This window comes from Magallana gigas, chromosome 1 (assembly GCF_963853765.1).
Source record: "Magallana gigas chromosome 1, xbMagGiga1.1, whole genome shotgun sequence".
Classification (NCBI taxonomy): Eukaryota; Metazoa; Mollusca; class Bivalvia; order Ostreida; family Ostreidae; genus Magallana; species Magallana gigas.
In genome coordinates this window covers 25,548,664-25,573,664 of record NC_088853.1, presented here as the reverse complement: position 1 = coordinate 25,573,664, position 25,001 = coordinate 25,548,664, and the positions used below count along the sequence as shown (strand labels likewise).

Here is a 25,001-nt window from a genome sequence, read left to right as displayed (position 1 = left end):
CTTTTGGAAGAGAATACAACAATTAATCCAAGAAACGACATTTAGAGTTGACACACCACGAGGAAAATTATCTGTAAAACCTTGTGAATGCAGAAAGCTAGTTTTCTCATATATACATGACCTTGAGAATGCCCTTAAAAAACCAAACTACGATCAAGAAGCAGAAAAAGCGATAATATTTAAGGGACATGTTTATATTGGTGTAGACTTAATGTTTGCAGTTGAACATCCACACAAAGCAGATATTCTTGGTCGGCGTGGATTTTCATCAACATTTGAAGATTTACTTTCTAAGAGTAAAAGTCATATCGTTGCAAAGGCATGTCACACCGAAAACGGTGCGAATGGAAAGTGTTGGTTCATTTCATTCCCCGCCATGAAACGCAATCTCGTATACAAGATGGATCAACATCATAAACAATGCTTCAATATTTTTAAATCATTGCTTGTATGTGACATTTCAGCATCTCGAAAAATTATGAATCTTTCGTCCTATGTATTGAAAACTGCATTTTTGTTTCATGTCCATGGCGATAGTAGATGTATAAAGTCGAATCTGTCGGTATGTATAAAAGAAGTCCTTGAATATTTGTCTTCGAATCTGTTTCACATCAGAATGCCATGCTTCTTTGCAAGAGATATGAATACATGGGGACATTTTCTCGAAACGCCTTGTTTTAGTTGAACACCATCTGGAAATTTAAAACGTTTGCCTAACCCGTTTGACTTATGCTGGATAAAACTGATGTTTGAATTTATCAATTACCTGATATCAGCCATCTATGAGAAGAGCATGGCTTGGGCTCCCAAAACGAAAGACGACTACGAAAAGCTACTCTCCAAGTGCAATTATTTCAAGGAAGCGGTCAGTTGCTTAATAAAACAATATTCAGACCGATCTCAAAACGAGGTATACCGACTGGAAGAAGGTCATCGTACTTTAAGTGCATGCAACGATGGATTTTTTTTATGATTATCTTGAGCATCTAAAGAAGTGTTTTGGCTTTGACCTCTTTTTTCTCAAACAAAAACCTGCAAGATAATAAAAAAAAGGTGTAAATAGTATTTTCATTTACAGTATTTAGTGTATATACACTGTATATCTTTTAAACGCCAAACAATTTAGAAATGATAGCGTATGTTGTTTTTAAGTCAATAGAGATCTGCTATTTTTTCTGTGATGTTTAGATTTGGGTGAATCTATATCATGATGTTCTGATTGAAGTTGAAAAAAAAACGAAAAAAAACCCCAGTTTACCTGTAGCATTATTCTAATTCTGGTTAAAACTATTTATATAATTGATTGTAAAAAAATATTAAAATTTGTTTTTTTTCCAGATTTTTAAATTACTTTTAAAGAAAAATGACGTAGTAAACAGAGAGTTGAGCATTAACTATTAAACGAAAATATATAATCATTATAGGTTGATATATTTGCATTTTCCCCTTAAAAATGAAAATTGAAATATAAAACAATAAAAAATATTAACTCTTAATTCAAGAAAAGGAACAAAACAAAACAAAACTAGATATAGTAGAAATCAATCCGAATCAATTTTTTTTCTCTATTATAGTGCACTCAACATTAGTCACCATTGTCCATGACCTGTCCATCTATGACGTCACTTAAGTAGATTTTGTTTGTAAATGTAAATATTGTTATTTTTTCCTTGATAGTTTGCCTTTTGTAAGTATAGAGCACAGGTATGTTATATTATATCATATTATATCATTAGAGTTTGCAAATCCATCCACTAATACAATTGAAAATATATGCAAATGTATATCATTAGTGGTCAAGGTAGTACTTATTTCACATGTTTTTGCCATATCATTAGAGGTTACGATTTCTGACCGCTAATGATAAAAATCTTAAATTATATCATTAGCGGGGGTTAGGTTGTTCGATAATGATAAAATTATGTCATTAGTGGTCCACATTCTGACATAAGTGGTTGCTACAAGGCTCCTTTAAGGTTATTAAAAATCAGTTCATGCAAACTTAGTGTCATTGCCACTATATGAATCGATGTCTTAAGTTCATTTAGATAATCTACCTTTAGAAACTGGAACAACTTTGGCATTCAAACCACAACTTTTTTGTTTGCTCAAACAATGGTTAATCAACTAGGATAACCTTGTACTTAAACAACCATTCAAGCTATTCAATATTTTCTGTCAATATTTTGGGAACAAAAACTATCTGGAAGAAATATTTTAGCAGTAAGTTATAACTTTTTTAAATATTGGTATCACTGTTAGTTATTCAAATCCTCGTTTATCAAGAAGAAAATACATGTATCATTTAACATGCGTTAAAAAGTAATATAAGAACAGTATTTGCATTTAATCTTTAAAATGTTTCAACGATAAGTCCTCACATGTTTAGGAAAATATTCGTTTCAAATAAAGAGGGAGTTATGAAATATTATATGTGCTAGAACCATACATGCTTTCTTTACATTCAAACATTTATATATTGCAAACTGCTTTCATTTCAAAAATATCTAAATGCATCCAATAATCAAAATTAGGTCTACAACTTTAAACTGTATTTGTTTGTAATATTACATTTATTAAACTACGCAGTTTTTAAGGACAGCCAAACGACCGACTTGACGGTCGAACTGCATCTATAGATTGTAACCATGGATAGTTCATATCAAACAGAAAGAGGGCGTCGACATGAAATAAAACAAGGTATATATAACTGTTTCTATTAAGAAAGAGGATTTTCTATTCGTATCCTCTTTTTTTCAGTGCAAAATGAAAAATGAACTCAATGCAATAACAGAAATGAACATGAATTTTATTCATTATCGTTGTTGAACACAACATAAATTGGTGAACTCACCATCTTTTTCACACAAAAGCACATTTTACAGTACCTTTAAACCTTCATACTCAACAATAACAGTTAAATATTGGTGACTCCACCAACTTATTTAATCGTATATCTCACTTACGAATAAACTTGGTGGGTCCACCAATAATAAGATAATGGCGATTCTATTTTTTTAAACAGCATCAACTATCTCATTCACACGGGACCCTGGTGGTTCCACGAAAAATCAATTGCGAATCTGTTTGTACACAGTTTTGTATTTCATTCAAAGATTTGGTGAACCCACCAACAAAGCAATGATAGCAAAACATCTTATAAAACATTTCAGTTTTAAAGAAACCTTAATTGGTGATTCCACCTAAATACAAATTAGCAATAATCGTTTTGTCTTACACATTACTGATTAAATTTGGTGAACTCAACAACATGAAAAATGAAGACAGAATTTCATTATCCAATGCAAATATTTGGTGGATCCACCAAAATGAAATTTTACAAACAAATATAGAGTACAAGGTTGGTGCATTCACCAAAAGTTTCTAAACATTTATCGATGGCATTAAATAAACAGAAACACTGCAACACATGTCAGTTTATATACAAATCAAGAAAGTTGGTGAAGCCACCAAAAAAGATTGACAAAATTTAAAATACCCTACTTGGTGGAACCACCAGATATCAAGTTATACGATTTATAAAAAAAACAGATTACAAAATTGGTGGATTCACTAAAGAAACTCCCAGCCGGTAACAATTAGTTTATCGCTGCTATTGAATACATAATTGGTGGGCCCACCAAAATGAATGCTATGTTCAGTTTACATAAAAGATCAGAAAGTTGGTGCATCCACCAGAAAGACCAACATGACATCATAACTCATAATTGCCTTTAATTTGGATTTACAATGCCATAAAAAAAAGAAATACGTGTAGAAAGACATTTCAAAGGTTGTTGAAATATCATGAAGTATTTTTGAATTATAATAGAGAAACATTTTATTATATTCTTATGATTATTATTATATTCTCTTTTTCATTAAGAATAGACTATTTAGAAAACATTTGAAATATTTCCTGTGCATGTGCGAAAAAATGTTTCGATCTATTCACATCATTGTTTCTTACTGTTCTTATATGGCTTAGTTTTTTTTTCACAGATGATTTGTAGTATTCAATATAACTTATATTATTGACCATTTCCAATCAGTCAAGTGGATTAAAATTCTTCCTTTAAAAATGCCGTTAAAGATGAATGGGAAATGTTTTGGTATTCCTCTTATGCTACGAATTGTGCGACGCTTAAACCATGCTTGTTTATCTCCTTTGGGTTTCTTGTTACATGTACATGTAGGAGAGTCATCCATCCCTATGTAGAACGTTTTCACTAGCGAATCGTTGTTTGTAATCTTGTAGTGAAGTGGACGAGTAAATTTTCTAAAATCACACATACTTTTTTGCATCAGGTTGTGAATGTCATAATCAAATTAAGTTAATAATCATGTTGACATTAAGAAGTAGCTCAATGGGATCATCGAACGTTTCGGCACCATTTCCTCCTCAGTTTTTTAGCATTGTTGCTGAATCATGCAAGAAGTAGCTAAATGAGATCATCCATCGTTTCGGCATCATTTCCTCCTCACTTTTTAGCCTCGTTGCTGAATCATGCATTTACATCCTCATGTGCATAAGAAAAGGAGCACCTAAAAATACATATTTTTTTTTTTCAATCTTTTTAATTAGATCTTCCATAAAGGCAACAAACATTTGTTTCCTATATCAAAAGTGATAATGCATTTCTATTCTTATAAATGTATACATTGTGTCAATAAACTAACGAAGTAACTGCTTACACCCTCTGTATTTTAAGTCGTGTGAGAAATTGTCCTTCGGATAAAATTTCATTTTTGCTTGATCAATACATGTAATTATTATAAAATTAAAAAAAAAAACCCTACTATCATTTTTGAAATAGTATAAATGAAAGTGAGGTAGTGGACACGCTTTGGCGGATCCAAGTTAGTGGGAGTACATAAAAATATATACTTGAAATGAAATAATATTGAATAAATACGCTAAGAGGAAGAGTATTTAGCGAGGACTTTTTTCGTGGATTAACTAACAAAAATCATAGAAGATAGTGTAGGGCGAGTTTATCAAGTTGTGGGCAGATACACTGGATCGGACAACTTACTAGGTTCAAAATCTTTTCACAAAGCATGCTTTAGACTAAGTTATATTTTGTGAAAAAAAACGTTTTTCTTAAACAGTTTACGCTCTTTTATAAACCGCATCGCGGTTAATAAAGCGTAAACTGCCCAAAACCATTTTATATCGTATAAAACAAATAAATATTGAATTCATTCCTTAAATAAAACAACAGATAAAATGTTCATATATCGATAAAACAATGCAAGAAAACGGAACAGTTTTAGCGCCGTTCACCCCATGACATCACAGTTCATCTCGCGCCAAATCGGCTTGAGTGAAAACTCGTTCAGGTGTGAAATCGGGTTTCCCCCAAAATATCTCGAAAACTACTTAAGCAATCACTGAAAAAATTTCAGGATGATGTTTTTACACATATATCTCCATTATATCAATCAAAGTACTGAAGTACTGACGGAAGTTGATATTATCGATTTTCATTTATTTTAAAATCAACTTATCTTGCATGGCAATTATTTTCTAGTCTGTATTTGAATTACGCTCTTTTTTATAACATAAATTTTTGACTTTTCCTACAAGAATTTCGAGAAACCCCATATGAATCATGTTGTGTAATATTTAAACATAGATTTCAAACTACATTTATGTATTAGTAATCGAAGCAATTCTAAAAATTGTATGGATCCAAGCACAATTGATATCGAACTCTAGGCTCGTTCAACCAGACGCTTGGCTGTCTCCGTTGATATCCGACAAGCAAGAGATTTACGGAGACAGCCGAGCGTTTGGTTGAACGAGACTATATTAAACTCTGGCGTAGGAATACATGAGAATATAAAAATATCTTAATTGTTCGTATTATATGAAATCTGACTATTTTCAAAGTGTTTATAGATAAGTTTCCTTGAAAAAAAATGCTTCCGCATACATTCGACGAATTTTTTTTTATTATTTTCAAGAACTAAGCCTTGTCAGCGGTGATGATTTGTGCTTAGGTTCAAACACTGTTTCACTTTCGGTTTGCCAGAGTAACTGCATGGGAGAGTTGATTAAAATCAACTCCCAAAAATTGACCGGCACTGCAGGTACCCTTTAACTTTATGCATCAAAATGTCGCAAAGTTTGATTCATAAAAAACAATTTTAAAAATCACTATGACATTTCATTGTTTTGTGTACACGTCATGCATATTTATTTTCTGTTAACTGGGGAATCAAATTAAAAGTTTTTATTTACATAAGGCCACACGACCAAAACGGTGATATGAGTAACTTTAGCCATGCTGTTAAATTGGAGATTTCTTCCATGCTATTTTTATACTTTATATCCCACCTTTTTCGTATGTCACAAAATTTGCAAAAACTTCTTGTATTAGCGTCAGCCATTTTTTGCAATTAAAAAAAACTAGGCAGTAGCAATCAAATTTGAATATAATTGTTGCGAAAAAGCGAGTACTTGATAATCGCAAAAATGACCAGATATACATTATTGTCATGATTATCCCCCCAGCACAAATTTCAACAATTAACAATCGTCATGAAGTTCAAATTGGTCGTCTGCATAAATAATATTATTTCTTTTCTAGTCCAGCTAATCTTAATTATTTTAATTCAAATTTGTTACTTAATTTAATATTTGGAAGTATATAAATCAATGTTTAACATCAACATTAAATAAATGCTTTCAAAACTACAAAGAATAAATGAGAAAACAAAAAGGTGCAGTGGCTTCTCAGCAAGGCTTAATTAGAAGTCGGAACATTTAAAACAAGGCAAACGAAAATTACTGATACAACAAGATTATTTAGTGTTGACCACATTATCTGACCTCTTAAATATCTTAAATATACTAATATGGGATCCTCAGTGACGTTGAGTTTTATACATAAATGCAGTTTTGGTATATATACTTTACATAAATAACATTTTTCTGTATGGCAATTATATTCAAATGATAGAGAACAGTGGTCATACGTAAATAGAAAGAGCTATGTTCACTTAAATCATATAACGGTTTCGTCTATATCCCAACTACATGTACATGTTTTTATTATACAATCAAGACACCTATTTTTTTATTTTTTTTTTTGGGGGGGGGGGGCATTTTAAAGTTTCATTTGAGATCCATGTTTTATGAATCAGAATATGAAAAATAAATTTTGCAAATAACATTTGCAGTTCATTTCTTTCATAAATATATACAAAGCAATCCACCTTAACAGACACCATCATCAAAACATGTGTTACATGTATAATATTAGAGGAAAATATATTTATGCGTCGGAACCGGGGGGAGGGGCTGAGCCCCCCCCCCCCCCCCACTTTTTTTGCAAAGTTAGACCTAACCATTAGGCAAATAACATCATAGAGGGCTCAGCCCCCCACTTTTTCTCGCAGGAAAGAAAATTGTTCCAAAATTTACCTTGAAAAGATAGAAATATTGAGATACTGAGATGTTGGAGTCCTAGGAATACTACCCCCCCCCCCCCCCCCCCCCACGGATTTGGAATTTCACGATTTGGGAAAGAAATTTTTCGTTGATAAGAATGTTTTTTAGGAACTATAGGTATACCCCCATGGATTAGGATTTTCATGATTTTGGGAATAAGTTTGTTTTTTTTGATTTTTGAGGATTAGTCTAGCCCCCCCCCCCCCCCCCCCCCACACACACACACTTTCAATTTGGTTCCGACACCACTGTATTATTATAAATACCGGTATGCATCACATTAAACTAAATGTGTGCTCTCTTTAATATTTGCAATGTTTTTTGAAGACTACGACGAATTTATCTACCTCGAAGTTATGTAGCTTCATGTCCCAATATTGATGCAATATTATGATTTTTTAAAGGAGGACTATACACATAATCATTACTATATTAAAGGGTCTAGATCGAAGCATATATTCTATTTACGTTTAGTGTATGACAACCTACCTTCGGGTAATGCTTTTGAATGGATCTTTTCAGCTAGTAGATTCATTAACAGGCGCTTGAATATTAGTATTGTGACATCACAGCAACTTCTGAGTCCGAGCGTGTAGAAAATCACAGCACAACACGGAGGAGGCTTTGTAAGGGTTTTCTAAACGGAAAAGAAGGAACATTAGAATAATTTGGCAGTGACGTTGATCCATCTCTTAACATGGTCAATGCAGACGTATTTGACAAATCGCCGAGTGAAATGCCGAGGTTATCACCAATGTTATTGAGATATTTTTCAAAAAATGCACAGCAATAACTACAAATTCCAAATCTAACTATAGAGTAATTTCCCAATAGGCATGATAGGCAATAAATTGTTCTCGACATGACCCGCTATTCAAGAGAGAAACATCGAGAGTAATCTTCCCAATCGTCTGTACATTGACCCATTTTCTCAGCGTCCACATCGTTAGTATATTTATTAGTTGGAAAAAGGAAAATATTCGTGACGAGTAGTCTATTTTCTCTTTATATTTATACTTCAACAATTTAAAAACGTACCTTTGACTTAGAATTTTTCTCCTCGTCATCCATGAATTACATGCAGTAATCGAATACGTTGTTTGTATCATCGAAATGCAAAGCTTGTAAACATCTGAAGCAATTCTATAGCGCGGACAGACCTGTTTATGCTAATACAAAAACGACACAGCATGGCTCCACGGCAACCGTTCGACACTAATTAGGCCGCACCTTAGACCACTCACTCAGTCTAGATTTATTTCCCAATGAACAAAAGACGTGTCTCCTTTCGATATATATCGTGCTCTGCGATCTATCCAAGTCTCTGGTGCTTGCTCTCTCTCAGCCATAAGAAAAGTAATGAAATTTGACTCACGGGTTTGTAAAACTTTGCAAGGCTAACAGGGTTGTTCACATAGAATTTCAACTAACTCACAATGTTATACGAGGATTGTCCCAAAATTCCGTAGATAAGTAGCATTATTCACTCAATAATGAAAATAAAAAATGAAAAGTAAAGAAATTAATATCGTGACGAAAAGTACTTTTCAAATTAAATAATTAAGAAATGAAAAAAGGCTTAAATTTGTTCAGGCTCATTTTTAACCAATAAATAAAATGTTTCATTTCGTGGTAAAATTGCCATGTCAGCGTTTGAGTCGACGCAAAGATAACAACTTTTGTAATGATCTTTAAACAGATCTTAAGGCGATATAAAAGTATATAAAATTTACATAATCGCTTAGAAATGAATTTTGTTAGCAAATAGTCAAGCAACGAAGAAAGTCGTCATACGACATCAAGTGGAAAACAAACCTCCATCGATACACAGTTGTATACAATAATTGATGCAGGACATCGTAAACATGCATGTGGAGAACATGTTCAAGGAAAATGTTTTCTCTGATGTTGTTAAAAAACGAAGCGATTAATCCCATTTCCCCCCATGTAATTTGGGAATATGTATAATAAAGCTTCCGTAAATAATATGACTTATACGTTTATAATTGATCTGAAGTATAAGCCTAATAATTGTAATGGTGTAACCCCCTTTTCTCTCTCTCTCTCTCTCTCTCTCTCTCTCTCTCTCTCTCTCTCTCTCTCTCAAAAACAATAAATAAGAAAAAGTATGTGCAGTATTGTCGATCCTGGCGGTGATTTAGAGAAAGAACGATTCTTCTACATATGGCACAGGTGCTTGAGGACAGGATCGCCCCCCGCCCCCATCGCACCCCCCCCCCCCCCGCCCCAATATCTAGACCCCCTCTGTACATATATGTAGAGGGTCTGATTTTTTAAAAATATTTATTTAACGTAAATTGGGCAACGAATTAATAGATAAGATTAGAAATATGTCATAAAAGGATAATTTAATAAAATAATAATAATAAAGTCCCGGGGGTCTATAATCTTGGGGGGGGGGGGGGGGGGGGGGGGGAGGTCGATCCTGTCCTCAAGCACATCTGATATATCGAAGGTCTGTCGGCATACCAATGTCAGATAGTACTGACGATGAACAAGGAATAGGCAGAGGTTTTATGACTTGAACATGGTCTGTCATTTGTTCATAGTCAACACAGTCCGTGATTTTATTGAAGAAAACATTTAAATTGATTCCTGAAATATTCCAAATTTTTTTTTGAAGTCTCAATGGTTATCGCGTGAGCGCAAACCATTTTCTACATTGTAACAATTGTTTTTATTTCTTAATTGAACAGCAAAAATTATTGCAATCACCTAAATTTGATGAATGATTGAAAACAGAAACAATTTTCGAATCAAAAGGATGTCAAGAAACTTGAATTTGAAGACGCCCATTATTGGCCACCCTTTCTGAAGTATAAAGCTGTACTTACTCGATAAATATCTACCTCTTTCCTTTTTAATTCTTTATCTCTCCCAAAACTTACAGATTTTGATATGTCTATGTGAGCATCTTACGACATGTAAATGCTTCATTTGAATTCTCTCTCTCTCTCTCTCTCTCTCTCTCTCTTTCTTTCTCTCTCTCTCTCTCTCTCAGTCTGGGTGATGGTTAACCCTAGCCCTGACCGACCATTCAGACACAGGGAAATCGCTTCTGTCATCTGCTTGGTCCCCCTGGTTTTGACGAGTGCCGAATTTGTAGTGGAGAATTTCATCAGGGAAAGTGCGATTTCTCCTCTTAGCAAGCGGGTCCCGAATGTTGACATCGAATGCAAATATTGAGGTAAAAGGAGAATTTCATCGGGTAAAATGCGATTTATCCACTTCACGGGGCCCCTGCTTGATACATGTTCACGGAGCAGATTTGCCAGACCATAGTCGCAAAGCCTCTGTGGACAGGCCCTTCTTCCCCGTCTGCCGCCGTATCCGTAGCACCGGCTCTGACAAGACGAGCATCACCACAGAGCCCATGCGGAGTCGGGCGTCAACGGGTACGTTCTGTGTTCGCTTCGGAGGGGGGTACCGCACCCGGAGTCGGGCCAAAAACACCATTGTCTTTGTGTAACCGGTTCGTCCATACTGAAGCAAACTTCCTCCGAGTCAGGATTAGGGTGAGGGTTAAATTGATTTGCTAAATCTGAATAACTTTTTGTCAAGGTCAATTTAAAAAAAAGTTAAATGAAGTTATTCGTGTTCGCTAAATTCTTTTCATTCAATCACAATTTGTTGTACACGGGATCACAACATCCTTTCATCATAGTAAAACACATACACATGTATATACATTGGTGTATCCACACGTGTAACACCTACGCGGGTGTAAGGGATGGGGTGTCTGCCTTAAATGTGAATAAATGAAACAAGGGTTTGCAATTTACCCATTTACATGAGGTCATGAAGTCAGATGCAATATCCGAAGATTTTTTTTTGGTGGATGTTTTGTTTTATTACTTTCCGAACTTACTTTATCATGTTTAATTATATTTCAGAGAGAGAGAGAGAGAGAGAGAGAGAGAGAGATAGAGAGAGAGAGAAAGAGAGAGAGGGGGGGCTTAACTTCGTTTCTATATGAGAAATTCAACGATCTATATGTATGCACAGAAAACTATCTTAACGAACGGGAAATATACCAAGTTAGGGAACACAATTTGGATTTACTCTTTTGTCATCTTTATATTGCATGTTATTCAACGGGGGTTCATTTGCTACATGTGCCTGTACAATATATATTTTACAATGGGATTTACTTAGCTTCCAAAGTCTGTGCTACATTTATTATCGATTTGTCATTTTTCATACATATACATGTAGTTGTTTGTTTAAAAATTGTTGAAACTCCTATGTACATCAGCCGGAATCGGACAGTCGTCCTGATATCACCGATCTGAATCAAAATGTATCTCAGATCTATGATAAATGACGAATCGCTAATTGGGTTTTACTTGGTGAATTAACATTTGGAGGACCACAATCCGATCGAGTGACAATCAGGTTTTAGTACAGCCGGATCGATCGAGTTGTACAGTGGTCCTAATTGGTGGTGCTGCATGTAATTTCATGTCGATAATCGTTCCAAATAAATCCTTTCTGCACTGAGCATTACTAGCAAATGTTAAAGCAATTCAGGAACGGATTATTGGTGCAGATATGTGTACCGGGTATACGATCCACGCCCATTCCGCAACTTTTTTTTATGGACAAGAGGAACATTATGGCAGAAATAATGGATCCTGTGCTTTATGTAAAACCAAATCAAATGAAATTGAGATTTTAAGCGACTTCCTGAAATCCTTTTGACATGTATGCTAGATTTAAAAGCATTAGTAAAGAAGTTTCGAGAAACAATCGTGATCCTGATAATGAAAATCTTGCTCATGGATTGATTCCCAATGACCTATTTTTGTAAAGAACAGTATCCACAAACATAACCTATTATAAAGATTAATGTTTTCCACAATAGCAAAGAGTACTGAGGATATGATTCTTAGCAATTTAAAAAAGAGAAGAGAAATTTATGATTAAGAGGCCCCGTCTCCATCATTAACAGGAACGTAGCATCATTTTTGAAAGTGGGGGGAGGGAAACAGACTCATCCAAAAAATCTTGACAACCCCCCCCCCCAAAAAAAAAAAGGAAGGAAAAAAGAAGACAACATTCCATAATCATGAAAACCCTAATCCGTGGATTTTACTGTTCTCTTCCTTTTTTCAATTTTTTTTTTTACATTTTATATGTAAATTTTAAGAAAAATCATTGTTGCGACAAAAAGCCCCCCCCCCCCCCCCCCATACTACGTCCCTGCAATAAAACTAGATTATATCCCGCACAAGCTCGGAGATTACATGTACATGTATCACTTACACATTAATATGATGAAATGCTTAATATCTTCATTTCTTAAATATTTAGTTAATTTTGTACATATCGTGTCCAATTTTTTTAATAACTTTCTTATCATATTAAAATAAACACAACTGCAAAATGAAAAGTTATAGGAGAGGTTAGGGTTGAAAAATCTAAACTGATAATTTATGTAATATGCGTGGCTATAATTCTTAATTTTTATGCAGCTGACTGAAATTTTTTTAGGTCACTTTTATTTTCATCATTCACCCAAATAAGAATTTGGGATAAAATACTGTTTTGAAAAAAAATTAAGGTAGGGGGTCACCCCTCCCCTTCATCTTCCCCGTTTTATGCCTAAATAATTTATCCATATGTATAAAGACGTATCTACACCATTTGTTTATTGTTTACAAATTATGCATAAGGCGGACAACCAATCTGTCGCAGTACATATTTTTATAGTGGTGGTACAGTCCGCATACTTTCTACTTTCCTACTTGAACGGTGACCATACGGTGAGCGCACTCTGAGCGAACGGTAAGCGCATGCTGAACGGAATTTGGTAAATGCTTATGAACGATGAGCGAACGCAGAGCGCAAACGGGGCGCAAAGTGAACGCAGAGCGCACGGTGAACGATATGTGAATGCTTTGTGAACGCAAGAGGAACGATTTATTTGTAGTGCCTCGGAGATTATCTTTACATTGTATTTCGTCGGTAATCAGAAAAATAGCTTATTTACTTTTACAGTGCTGCTATCGTAAATATTGATAAAACAAGGCTATCCTATCCAATATCTTGCAAATAAAATTTATTATACATGTATTCTATCTTATACCATATCATTTATGTTTTGGAATGACATTTAAATTAAGCCAAATTTAAGACTATAATGGTTTTATCAACGAATAATCCAGTAATGTACTAACTGTCTAATTGTGGTAATTTATCGCTGTATGAAGTCATACAAAAAACAACAACGAAAAATGGACCTGCTAAAGAATGTGTATTTTAGATTCTACGGATTAAAAGTATTATTTAAATGATGTTTTGTATGTATATAAATAAAGTTTTCTTCCACCCTTAAGCAGGTTTTTTTTCCCATTTTGCTGTGTCTCGCAAAGACTGATTCTTTCATTTTGGATGAAAACTGACTGAACGATAAGTGAACGATGAACGAACGGTGAACGCTTTGTGAACGCACAATGAGCGCACGGTAAGAGCTTTGTAAAACGGTGAGCGCGAACGGAGCGGAGCGGAGAGCGCAAGTGAACGCAGAGTGAGCGCACTATGAGCGCACGGTGAACGCACGAAAAAATGGGAAAGTAGTACGTTTCAGGGTAACAAGGACAATATTTTCATCATATCTAAATTGCATGTCGGCAAAAGGTGGGTGCGGGTTCCGAGCACTAGTTTCAGTAACTTTACTATGTGATTTTATTCAGATTAAATTCATTCTCCCCACGCATGACTTGTGTTTCATATATTGAGTACAGATTCCGTTATCTAAATTTTAAGAAGATTCCCCTTCTAATATTTACATGTAGATCTCAGTAAGCCTTTTGCAATTTCCATTTTAATAAAAATCTAATATGCGGCAAATCATATCTGATCGAATATAACATTTATAGATAAAAAAAAAATTATGGTGCATGTGAGAAAACAATACACGCAATTAAAATTTGATGAAAACATGATAAGTATTATGACATGTATACATATATACATGTATATGCATGTACACACCATTGTCTACATTTATCTGAGTAAGAAATGCAAGAAACAAGTATGATATTTTAAAATATCAGATTCACACGAAGAATTGAAATTGAAAACAATTAGTACCATTAAATTCTTCATGCAATTTACTACTGATATCGCCTCTTTATTTGCCTCAGACTTTCTCCGAAACACGCTACCGAACTCGGAAAATCAAGTATGTTGAATTTACATCGAGATCGAGAGTCGCCATTTTTACATGTAAACAAAGTGCACCACAAAAGTAGTAAATTGCATGAAGAATTTAATGGAACTAATTGTTTTCACAGAATTAATTTGCGTATAAATAAGGTAAATTAGTCGAAAACTAGCGCACGTTTTTCTGCGCAATAAATATACAATTTTATCAATGGGTGGCCCTGTAGCTCTCCGGTCTGTCAATATTTCTTTTCCCGGAGAGCTACAGTTCTGCAGCAATAGTCTGTCCCAAGATATTTATCCAGCACATTTGGACGATTTAAAAAAAAATACACATACCTGTGAAAGAAGTGCACTTGTAATAGTTGAAAGGGATAATTTCCAAGATAATTTCATTGACACATTATCAACTGTCACTCAGAAAAATTCACAGGAACGAAAACAGATTCCTTACGGAGATTCATATTGGGGAATGTTTACATCTTTACTCCATTCGGAATACACTCGGAATACATCGCGCAATCTTTCAACGTTATCATCCGGGCTTGCTGCAATACAATATCTCCGTAGACATCACATTTTTAAGCATTGTATTGAAACCTGATACGCTAATAGGGGCGTTTCGACTGAGAAATCTTGGAAATTTTTTATACTTTTGAATGAACATCGTTTGAACCCTGAGGTATTTATAAATATCAAGCAATTAAGCAAAATGTGAATCCAAGATATCTTGGGACAGACTATAGTTATGTACATGAGTTCTGTACCATTACCTTTTAGGATGTTTGAAACTCTCTATCGGAGAATTTTATCCTAAGTAAGGTGACCATGGCTCGCTGATATTTAAAATTGAAAATGGCGCTGATAAAATTATATAAGGCACGCATTTTACTAATTAAACGTATATACGTTGTAATTGTAATGGGTGATCAAAAGTTAAACTAAGCCAAAAAAGTAAATAGAACCATTTTATCAAGGCCTTGGACTTTCAGTAGGACAAAACTATCCATTTCTAGCGTCAAAGGATTAGGGTTAGGGTTAGTCTTAGCTGAAAAGCCAGACAAATCTTGTCGATTTCAAAGAGCCCTACACAACTACCCAAAGCCGAAGCTGTTGTTAAAATGGTTTTAATCGTCATTGGTGAATAAAATAACTCATTTGAAATCTTTGAAAATGAAATTGCTTAACATTCAAGGTTATAGATAGTATAAAAAGATGATCAGCACGTCATACAGTAGTTATCTAGCAGCGAAAGTAACAAAATTATGTGAACTCTCTCTCTCTCTCTCTTTCTCTCTCTCTCTCTCTCTCTCTCTCTCTCATTGATTATTCAGGCGCGAATACAGGATTTTTTCTGTTTTAAAAGGGGAAATACACATGCACATGTATGTGAAAAATAGAACTAAACATTTGGGGTGGCAACGGTAGGAGAAAGCGTTGTAAACCATCCCGGTATATTCCTATATTCCCGAGGAGAGGGGGGGGGGGGGGTCCTAATTCAATACTACTGTACATACTGTTCATGTATGTACTCCTTATATCTCTGCAAGCTCGGATGAATTGGGAGGGGAAAGGGTACATACCACTATAACGCCCCACTGTATCAACCTATAAAACTGTCTTTTAAAGGCAGACTGCACTTTTAAATGCAATGTATTCTGTCTTATAAACTTATCACTTGCATGTTTCTTATTACACATAAGGTGAGTCAGTCACGTTTTGTCCGCCGTCACATTATGTTCGCCATTACAAAATGCCAACCTTTTTTCTAAAAAAAAAAAAATCGTCACGTTATGTCCACCGGCTGACATACATGTAACTATGAAAAATACAGTGACGGCGGACAGAACGTTCATGTGTGCGAATTTTTATTAAAAGCATCAGAGACAATCAATTCTGGCTTTTTTTTGCGAGGGAAAAGGAGATCATGTATCCGTTTAATACATATCTTAAATAAACATCATTTTCATTAAATGAATAAAAATTTATCCAATGATTTATTCTCAAATTTGATATTTTACTTATCGCAGCGTGAAGAAACTGTTGGATTTGATGCAACAGAGAATAAATAAAATGGAAATAAGTATATCATTCATGTACATAAGTATCAGAAGTTGTCCTAAGAATACACAAATATTCAGAAGCACATGGACCTTCATGTAAAATGCGTCATACCCGCCTCTCGAAAGTTTCTTATTTATAAGATACATATAGCTTCATTAACATTCCTGTGGGTGCTCATTCTGTTCATCTCGATCGTATTTTTGTAAGGTACATACTTTTTCCGTAAAGACTTTTTAATAATTGCTTCTAATTTTTGACAATTACATGTATTCAACTACATGTAAAAAGATATATATTTATATTCATTGAGTTATAAGTTACTTTCCAGGATCATGTTTCATTAGAACATCGATCATTGCAACGTATAAATTACGTAAAATTCAGCAATATATCATAACGGAAATTCTATAGAAATTGGTTAAAGTACATGCGTTAGATAGATAGCCTATGTTTATTTGTGTTCATGGAGAAATGTGTTATTAAGTCCAGTGATGAGCCTGTCGACGCCGGGTCAGAAATCTAAATAAAATGCTACTACTGACCACGGTGCGTCAGATCATTAGTATGCACTTGATCGCATTTACTTATTAGGAGGAGAATATTGTAGCGCAGTGTCCGTGCGTATAAAATTGGGGTGCGGGAAACAAGGCTCTCCAGTAGTCATCTGGAAGCTGTCTTTCCGCCTCCTCTTTTATACAGACCGGGACACAGGCTACTCCCCATGTAGAGGAGGAGACATTCCGGAAACACCTTGGCTAGGGCACCCGCCAAGTGTGGGGATGTTGGAACAAAGATCTCGAGGATCTAAATAAATTAAATATCATAACAGTCCATATAACCCCAAGTCGACTTTTATAAAATAGACTGGAGGAATTATGATATAGAAATGGACGTTATGATAAATATCTGAGAATTTCAAAATAATTCCGTGACAGAAGCTCAGCAAAGAGGGAGGTCTTTGATAAAATAATTACAAACACTTGTAAGATCACTTTCTTGGTCGGCACAGTGGGAGGCTACATTTTGTTGAATTCGCCGGGTCTTCACACCAGCGGGAGGATAAACATTGCTGACCTTGTGCAGGACAAGAGGAACCGCGTTTTTGTCTCCTTATCACGATTCAAAATATTATCTATATCCTAGCGACCTTATCTTGTGGGTTTACAATTTGAAATATATTATATCACCTAAATCCACCTTTAAGTATTTTTTTAATGATATTTGAAGAAAGTGCTAAGAATACTAAGTATACATGTGTATTTTTGTTACATACATGCTTATGTTTTCTTAAGTGGCATTTTTCAGCAATGTGAAATGAATGTCTCAGCAAAAAGCAAAGGAACGCTTAAATATTGCTAACTGATTAATTCAAATAAATACAAAAAAAATGTTGTACCAGACACTTAATTCATGATAAGCTTTCAATGCAACGTATGTAGCTATGTTGACTTTGTTCCCTAAACTCTTCATCATCAAATAATACACCCAATCCTCATTCTTTTTTATGCATTCGACTCTTTTTATTTAACAAGTTTTCATTTGGACGGTAACGAAATGTATTTTAGCAAAACGAAAACTATTCAAAAAATCGGGCCCGTATGTGAAGCGGAGAAATCGAACCTTATCCGATGAAATTCTCCTCTTCAAAATCAGCACTTGGTGTCATAATCGGGGCGGCCGAACATTAGGCAGGGGCGGCTTCACTGAGTCTGTATGTAGGTCATGGTAATAGTTAACCCTCCCCAGAGAGAGAGAGAGAGAGAGAGAGAGAGAGAGAGAGAGAGAGAGAGAGAGAGAGAGAGAGAGAATTCTTCACTGCTCTCGGATGTCGTAAAATTCCCACATTGACTCATGTCAAAGTCAGCAAGATCGGAGAGAGAGCTAAAGAAAGATAAAGGTGCATAGATATTTTGCACAGAGAGAGAGAGAGAGAGAGAGAGAGAGAGAGAGAGAGAGAGAGAGAGAGAGAGAGAGAGAAAGTATTGATCATATAAAATTTTCTGTTTATTCTAGGAGTAGAGTGTATATAAAAATGTATGACAATTAATTGTTTGTATCGATTTAATCTTAGATTAAAATTAACAAATTTACCTTTAAGGTTACATGTACTTTATGAATAGATGTATTATGGACTAATGTGGTTGAAATTAGTGGGTCGGAAAAACTTGTAAAACAGGAACAAAGTGATCGCATAATTGAAAAACATTGCGCTTAATTTTAGTACGATTCATCAAATAAATACAGTTAAATGTAGCTAGATATAGTATTTTATTTATTTTTAATTTGAAATGGACAGCACAGTCAACAAATAACGGTAACGGTTGCATAAAGACTTCCTGCTGTGCCTTCCTCTGAAACATTATACGATAAACCAATAGAAGGCTGGGTGAATGCGGCATGCAGAGAACAGTTTACAGTGCGAATGTTCAACATTCTAAAATAGGACATACGGATTAACAACAACGGAATTTTGAATTACCACGAAATATAATAATTCATCTGTTTGAATAATGACCGAAATATTGGATACTGTGTGTGAAAGAGAAGAAATAGATTATATGGATGCCGATGGTTGGATAAATGAAGAAAGAAAAAAAAGAAATAAAGACGACAAATGAAGTCGGCCTAGTTATGGTAAGTCATACATTATACATCAACATGAATACTCGGAATTATTGTGAATATGTTACTTAACCATGTTCACATTGTGAATTAACTGCAGAAAAAGTGTGCAAAGTTATGACGATTGCTAAAATAATGGAAGTTGCAACAGATATATCTGCATCATTGACATGACCTTTCCTTTTTTCTGTGTTCAAGCATAACCTGGCAATATATGCATATTAGTACCTTGTACATGTAACTAAGGGCGTGGGGTAGGGTAAGGATGAGGGGGCAGCAGCCCCCCCCCCCCCCGATTTTTTTGCGCAGTAAAAATCCATATATAAAGAGGGAAATTAAAATGGAGCCCCTCCCCCTTTTTGGGAGAATGTAAAACATTGAATTGAAAGGAAGTTGCTGTAATATGAAGTTATAGATAGATATGCTATATTCGGACCCCCCCCCACCCCTTCCCATGGATAAGGATTTTTATGATTTTGAAAGTTCCTTTTTTTTGCTTGTCAAAAAGTTTTGGATGAGTTTGCCCCCACACACTTTCTAAAACGATGCTACGTGCCTGTAGCTGCTGTCATAATGTTTTTTTAAATATTCAGTGTTTTTGGTTTTATTTGTTTTTAATGTAAGTCTTTAACACGCGCGAAATAAATACTAGACCTATAGATGACATAATCATGTCTCAAAACCATCTTTTTCAAAGAGAAAAGAACAAGAAGGTGCAAATTCTTCAGTGACTGTGTAACGGAAGGTGCACTAATCTATTCCTTCGCCTGACGTAATTAATGGGCTGGGTTAGATATTTATGATATAAAAAAATATAGTCAGCGATATGCTCTCCTTGATATATACCTTTCTTACCTGGCTACCTAATTTCTTCAAACATAATTGAATGATTTCAGCATCTGGATGTCACTTGCACGTTATCAAAAAGGAGATGAAAGTTTTAATGAATATGAAGTTTAATTCTAAAAATAAGATTTATGTACACTCGCACAATTTAAATTCAGTGAGCACATGCAAAGTGGTGACCAATGGAAAAGCTATGTACGGATTTCCATTGAAAAAATTGTTAATCACGAGTGTAAGTAGACATAGCTATTTTTTCTATAGTTTCAGTGAAGTAAAATTTAAATATATAATGCCTAAAAACATTTTCTCATTTACTATACTTTGAAACAAAAATAATCAGGAAAATTGTGAAAAATACAAAAGGAGACAGGAATCATTCTATTTTAACCACTATTTTCGCTTAGCCAATATTACTTACATGTAAGTGAAGTATTGTAGTTTGTTAACATGTATCAATGACGACACTTGATCTGCACGTGAACTAAGCTTACTTTTTTTAGAGGTCGGTTAACGGTTTTTAGAGATATTACGAGGCTTTTAAGGCAAAAACTTGTCTTGAGATATTGAGGGCACTAATCATATCCACAGACCTTGTGAAAGTAAGATTAATCAGTTCAAAAATTAGCTTTAGCTATTAAGATTGCAACGTTTTAGCGCGTAAACAACTATAACTATTATAACTAATAGAAAAGACCCAAAGACGACAAAATCATTCAAAGACAGCAATAAATAAGTAGGATTTTGCATGAATTGCATCGTGTTGCTATATGTATACTCTCTCCCGAGTTTTTGCTTCCACCACGTTTCGCTTGATATTTCAATAATCATAAATACCTCTGATTCCAAACTACGGTTATCCACTAATATAAAAAATGTCCAGATTATCAAGTTTGTTTTGAAACGCCCCCTTTACCGCTTCAAATTTCAAAACACATCCCAAAATAGAAAGTCTACGGGGATTTTGCATTGCATCAACAAGCCCGGATGATAACGTTGAAAAATTGTGCGAGTTATCCTGAGTACTTCCGAATGGAGAAAAGATGTAAACATTTCCCATTATAAATCTCCGTAAGAAATTTGTTTTCGTTCCTGTGAACTTTTATGAGTGAAAAATGATAATTTTGTTAATGAAGATATCTTGGATATTTGTCCTTTTATCGATTTCAACAGCATTTCTTTCACAGGTACAATGTATGTGTTTTGTTTTGTTTATTAAAATCATCAAAAAGTGATGGATGAAATAACTTGGGACAGACTATAGACCCATATTTTGATACAAGCATTGCATTACAAACATTTTCTACCCATTTCACGTTCAACAAAAACCAAATAACCGTTATAATTCGGAAAATGTGCAAAATTGATCGATGGAATTTTCATTCTCCGTGGGCGCCTAGATTCCCGCCGAATGTACATCTTAAAAATTAATATACGCGCAAATGATTTTGTTTTGTCACCTGATACACTCAGTAGGCCAAAATGGTCATACAGTGGTAATATACACGCAAAATGGTTGAAACTTTTCTTATGTATCTCTACTAACACTGCATGAATTTTAAGAAAGACGATAAAGTAGAAAATTAATAATTCAACAACCACAAGGAGGGGTTTCTTATCACAGGGTGTGGCCAGAATCCGCGTTTTCGGGTTATGTTATTTTTTCTGCAATTCCCGCTACATTCATATAACCTATATGAATCATCAAATAAAGCATACCCTCGTTTATGTTTACATCTTTCTTTTAACAAATTGATAAAATGATTGTTAAAGATTATCTAAATCACAATGCATATACATCAGCAAGATGTATATGTACATGCTTATTTCGTGCAGTTTGTGATTTTTTCTAGGTCACTGTAGGTATACATAGCTATAAATTGCAATAAAGGATGACTGCACTTAGCGGCGGGTTTTGGGCCCTTTTTGGTTGCTTCTCTTGCGTTTATTTCTTAACCTAGTATTACTTTTGTTAAAATTTTTAAGGAGTCTAGTCAATTTCCAACATGAATTCTGATTTTAGACTGTGATACATTAAGCTCTAACTATGTTTTTTCCTAACAACTTTCGAAAAAAAGAGATTTTTCGCTTATCTGGGCTTGATTTAACATAGATCACTCTTTCACCATAACCCTATCTATTCTATAAGGTACAGGTATACTATTTAATAATGTTTCAACAATTAGACTACGCCCATGTAAGTACAGAAGACGTTAAAGGGACTTAAACACGATTTCAGATGAACGTTTTGTTTTTTATTTGTATGCATAAAATAGTTTTTTTGTCTACTTTGAACGATTTACCCAGATTTGAATGTTAGAAGTCATGTTACAAACGAGATACAGAGGAAAGAAATCGTTTTTATGTAAACAAAGCTCGAGTCTTATATTTGCTTACATATAATGTAATTTTTGTAAAGTAAAGAAATTACAATTTCTTTGACAAAATAGCTTGAGGAAACAAAATAAACTAATTCAATGTGCTCATAAATAATTTTATCAACAACAAAAAAAAACATTAGATTGAAACTTATATCAATATAATACACATGTAAACAATAACAAGGCTCGAGTTTTGTTTTCAAATTTTAATTTTAATTTTTCATTTAATCCGGTATTATTGCTCTCCGGCCCCTGGATAATTGAGGGGTTGTTTAGTTAAAACATGTATTCTATAGCCATCGTCATGAAACAATACATATGTAAAACTATCTTGGCAGCAAACAAATTAGGAAATATTATTTACTATTATGAGAGACTTGTACTATTCAACATTTATTGACAACATATTGATTATTTCGTCATTATTTGGATACTAAACTAAAACTGAGTACTTAGTTTTCTTATTGCAATTTTGTTCGTGAAATCAACATTTTATTGATTATTCTAAACTTCAACGCATGAAATTAACATTGACAATATTTTCTTTCATTTTCTCTGTACTTGAGCTGATCAAATCAAGTAAAATCATCTTTGTGAAAGTTTATCATATCAAAAAGAAAGTAGATGATTTCTTTTCATTTTCATAATTATCCAGTAAAGTAATTAGTTTTGAACTTCTTTTACAGATCGCTGTGTTGGTTTACGCATAAAATCCCTGTGGCACCACCTCCATCTAGAAGCCTGAGGAGGATAGACAAATTATGCGTATGTCGATAACTCGAGAACTTTTTAAAATATGACCAGAGGTGATTTTGTACGAGAATAATCAACTAAATTATTGAAATGATAATAGTGACGGTGACTAGTTTATTTACAACACCTACCATCAATGGAAATCCTTATAAGTTGCTCCTTGGAGTTAGTAATGATAATTTTTGCTTTTATCTTTTAAAATATAATTCTGTTCTGTCATTGATAATCCCGTTAAAAAGGAAAACTTTTGACAGGAAGAGCAGACTCCGACAAATTCATATTTTTATTTGACAGTGAAAAAAGCTTTTGGGGGATTTTATTTTTGTGTGTGTATGCACCAGGTTTGTAATCTATTTTGGTCAACAAGTCTTCGTAGATCCACAAAGTATATGTAAATTTAAAGTGAAAGTGCTTGTTTTTAGTGAGTCTAACAAGGTAAATTTATTCCACTATTCTGCATCAGCGAAAACTAAAAATATGTTAATGTGATATTTCTGGTGGATTCACCAACTTTCTTCTCTTGTATAAAAGCTAAAATTGTTTTGGTTGCCTTACCAATGCTATATTTAACACAGCGATTTATAAACAGTTTTTAACCTTTTAAAATTCTTGGCGAGTCCACCAATTTGGAACTCTAGTTTCATTTCACATTTCGCACAATTTTATATTCATTTGGTGGATCCACCAAGTATTGAAATAGCGACAACATTTTTCATATTGGACAAGTTCTTAAAATGTGTTCATTGTAGTAGTTATTGATATATTTACATATTAGAAAATTTTACCTTTTTGACTATTGGTGGAATCACCAAACAGTGTTTGCAGAATTGTTGATTTTTAGGCATTCGAAAGGTTTTTGTTTTTGTCATATGTTCTATTATTGCTTTGCTGGTGGGTTCTCCAATTCTTCGAATGAAATACAAAACTGTATACAGACAATTTCACACTTGCTTTTTGGTGGAGCCACCATGGTCCTGTGTGAATGAGATATTTTATGTTGTTCAAAATAATAGAATCGCCAATATCTTATTATTGGTGGACCCACCAAGTTTATTCGTAAGTGAGATATTCGATGAATAAAATTGGTGGAACCACCAGGGTCCTCTATGAAGGAGATATTTTATGCTGTTCTAAATATTGGAATCGCCAATATCTTATTATTGGTGGACCCACCAAGTTTATTCGTAAGTGAAATATTCGATGAATGAAATTGGTGGAATCACCAATATTTTGACTGTAATTGTGGAATATGAAGGTTTAAAGATACTGTAAAATGTGCTTTTGTGTAAAAAAGATGGTGGATTCACCAATTTATGTTGTGTTCAACGACCAAAATGAATAAAAATCATGTTCATTTCTGTTATTGCATTGTGTTCATTTTTCATTTTGCACTGAAAAAAAGAGGACACGAGTAGAAAATCCTCTTTCTTAATAGAAACAGTTATATTATGTATTGATTGGTTTGTTACCTCATATCAATTGGTTTGGTAAACTTGGTATTACGCAGTTAATTGAAGACTACCGCGGTGAAAACAGGTAAGAATATGTATTACTGCAACGTAAAATATGTTTCTAATGAGTGTCCTATATATGTGTAAATCCATGCTTTAAAAAAGTATACTGGTTTGCTGTTTTTGGACAATTTACTTAAATTTGGTTATATTTGCTTTTTTATAAGTCAGTTTATTAAT

The 25,001-nt window shown here is 34.1% G+C and overlaps 2 long non-coding RNA genes across 2 annotated transcripts; one reads left to right on the top strand and one right to left on the bottom strand.

The window, feature by feature from the left end:
- Positions 1 to 2,714: 2,714 nt before the first annotated feature.
- Positions 2,715 to 9,428, bottom strand: LOC117691148 (uncharacterized). The gene is made up of 3 exons (XR_010715197.1): positions 8,498 to 9,428; positions 7,949 to 8,096; positions 2,715 to 4,545 (listed from the first exon to the last, which is right to left on the bottom strand). It is a non-coding gene; the product is annotated as an uncharacterized lncRNA (long non-coding RNA).
- A 9,400-nt stretch (positions 9,429 to 18,828) lies between these two features.
- On the top strand, positions 18,829 to 24,668 carry LOC117685388 (uncharacterized). The gene is made up of 2 exons (XR_010715200.1): positions 18,829 to 19,345; positions 23,244 to 24,668. It is a non-coding gene; the product is annotated as an uncharacterized lncRNA (long non-coding RNA).
- Positions 24,669 to 25,001: the final 333 nt, after the last annotated feature.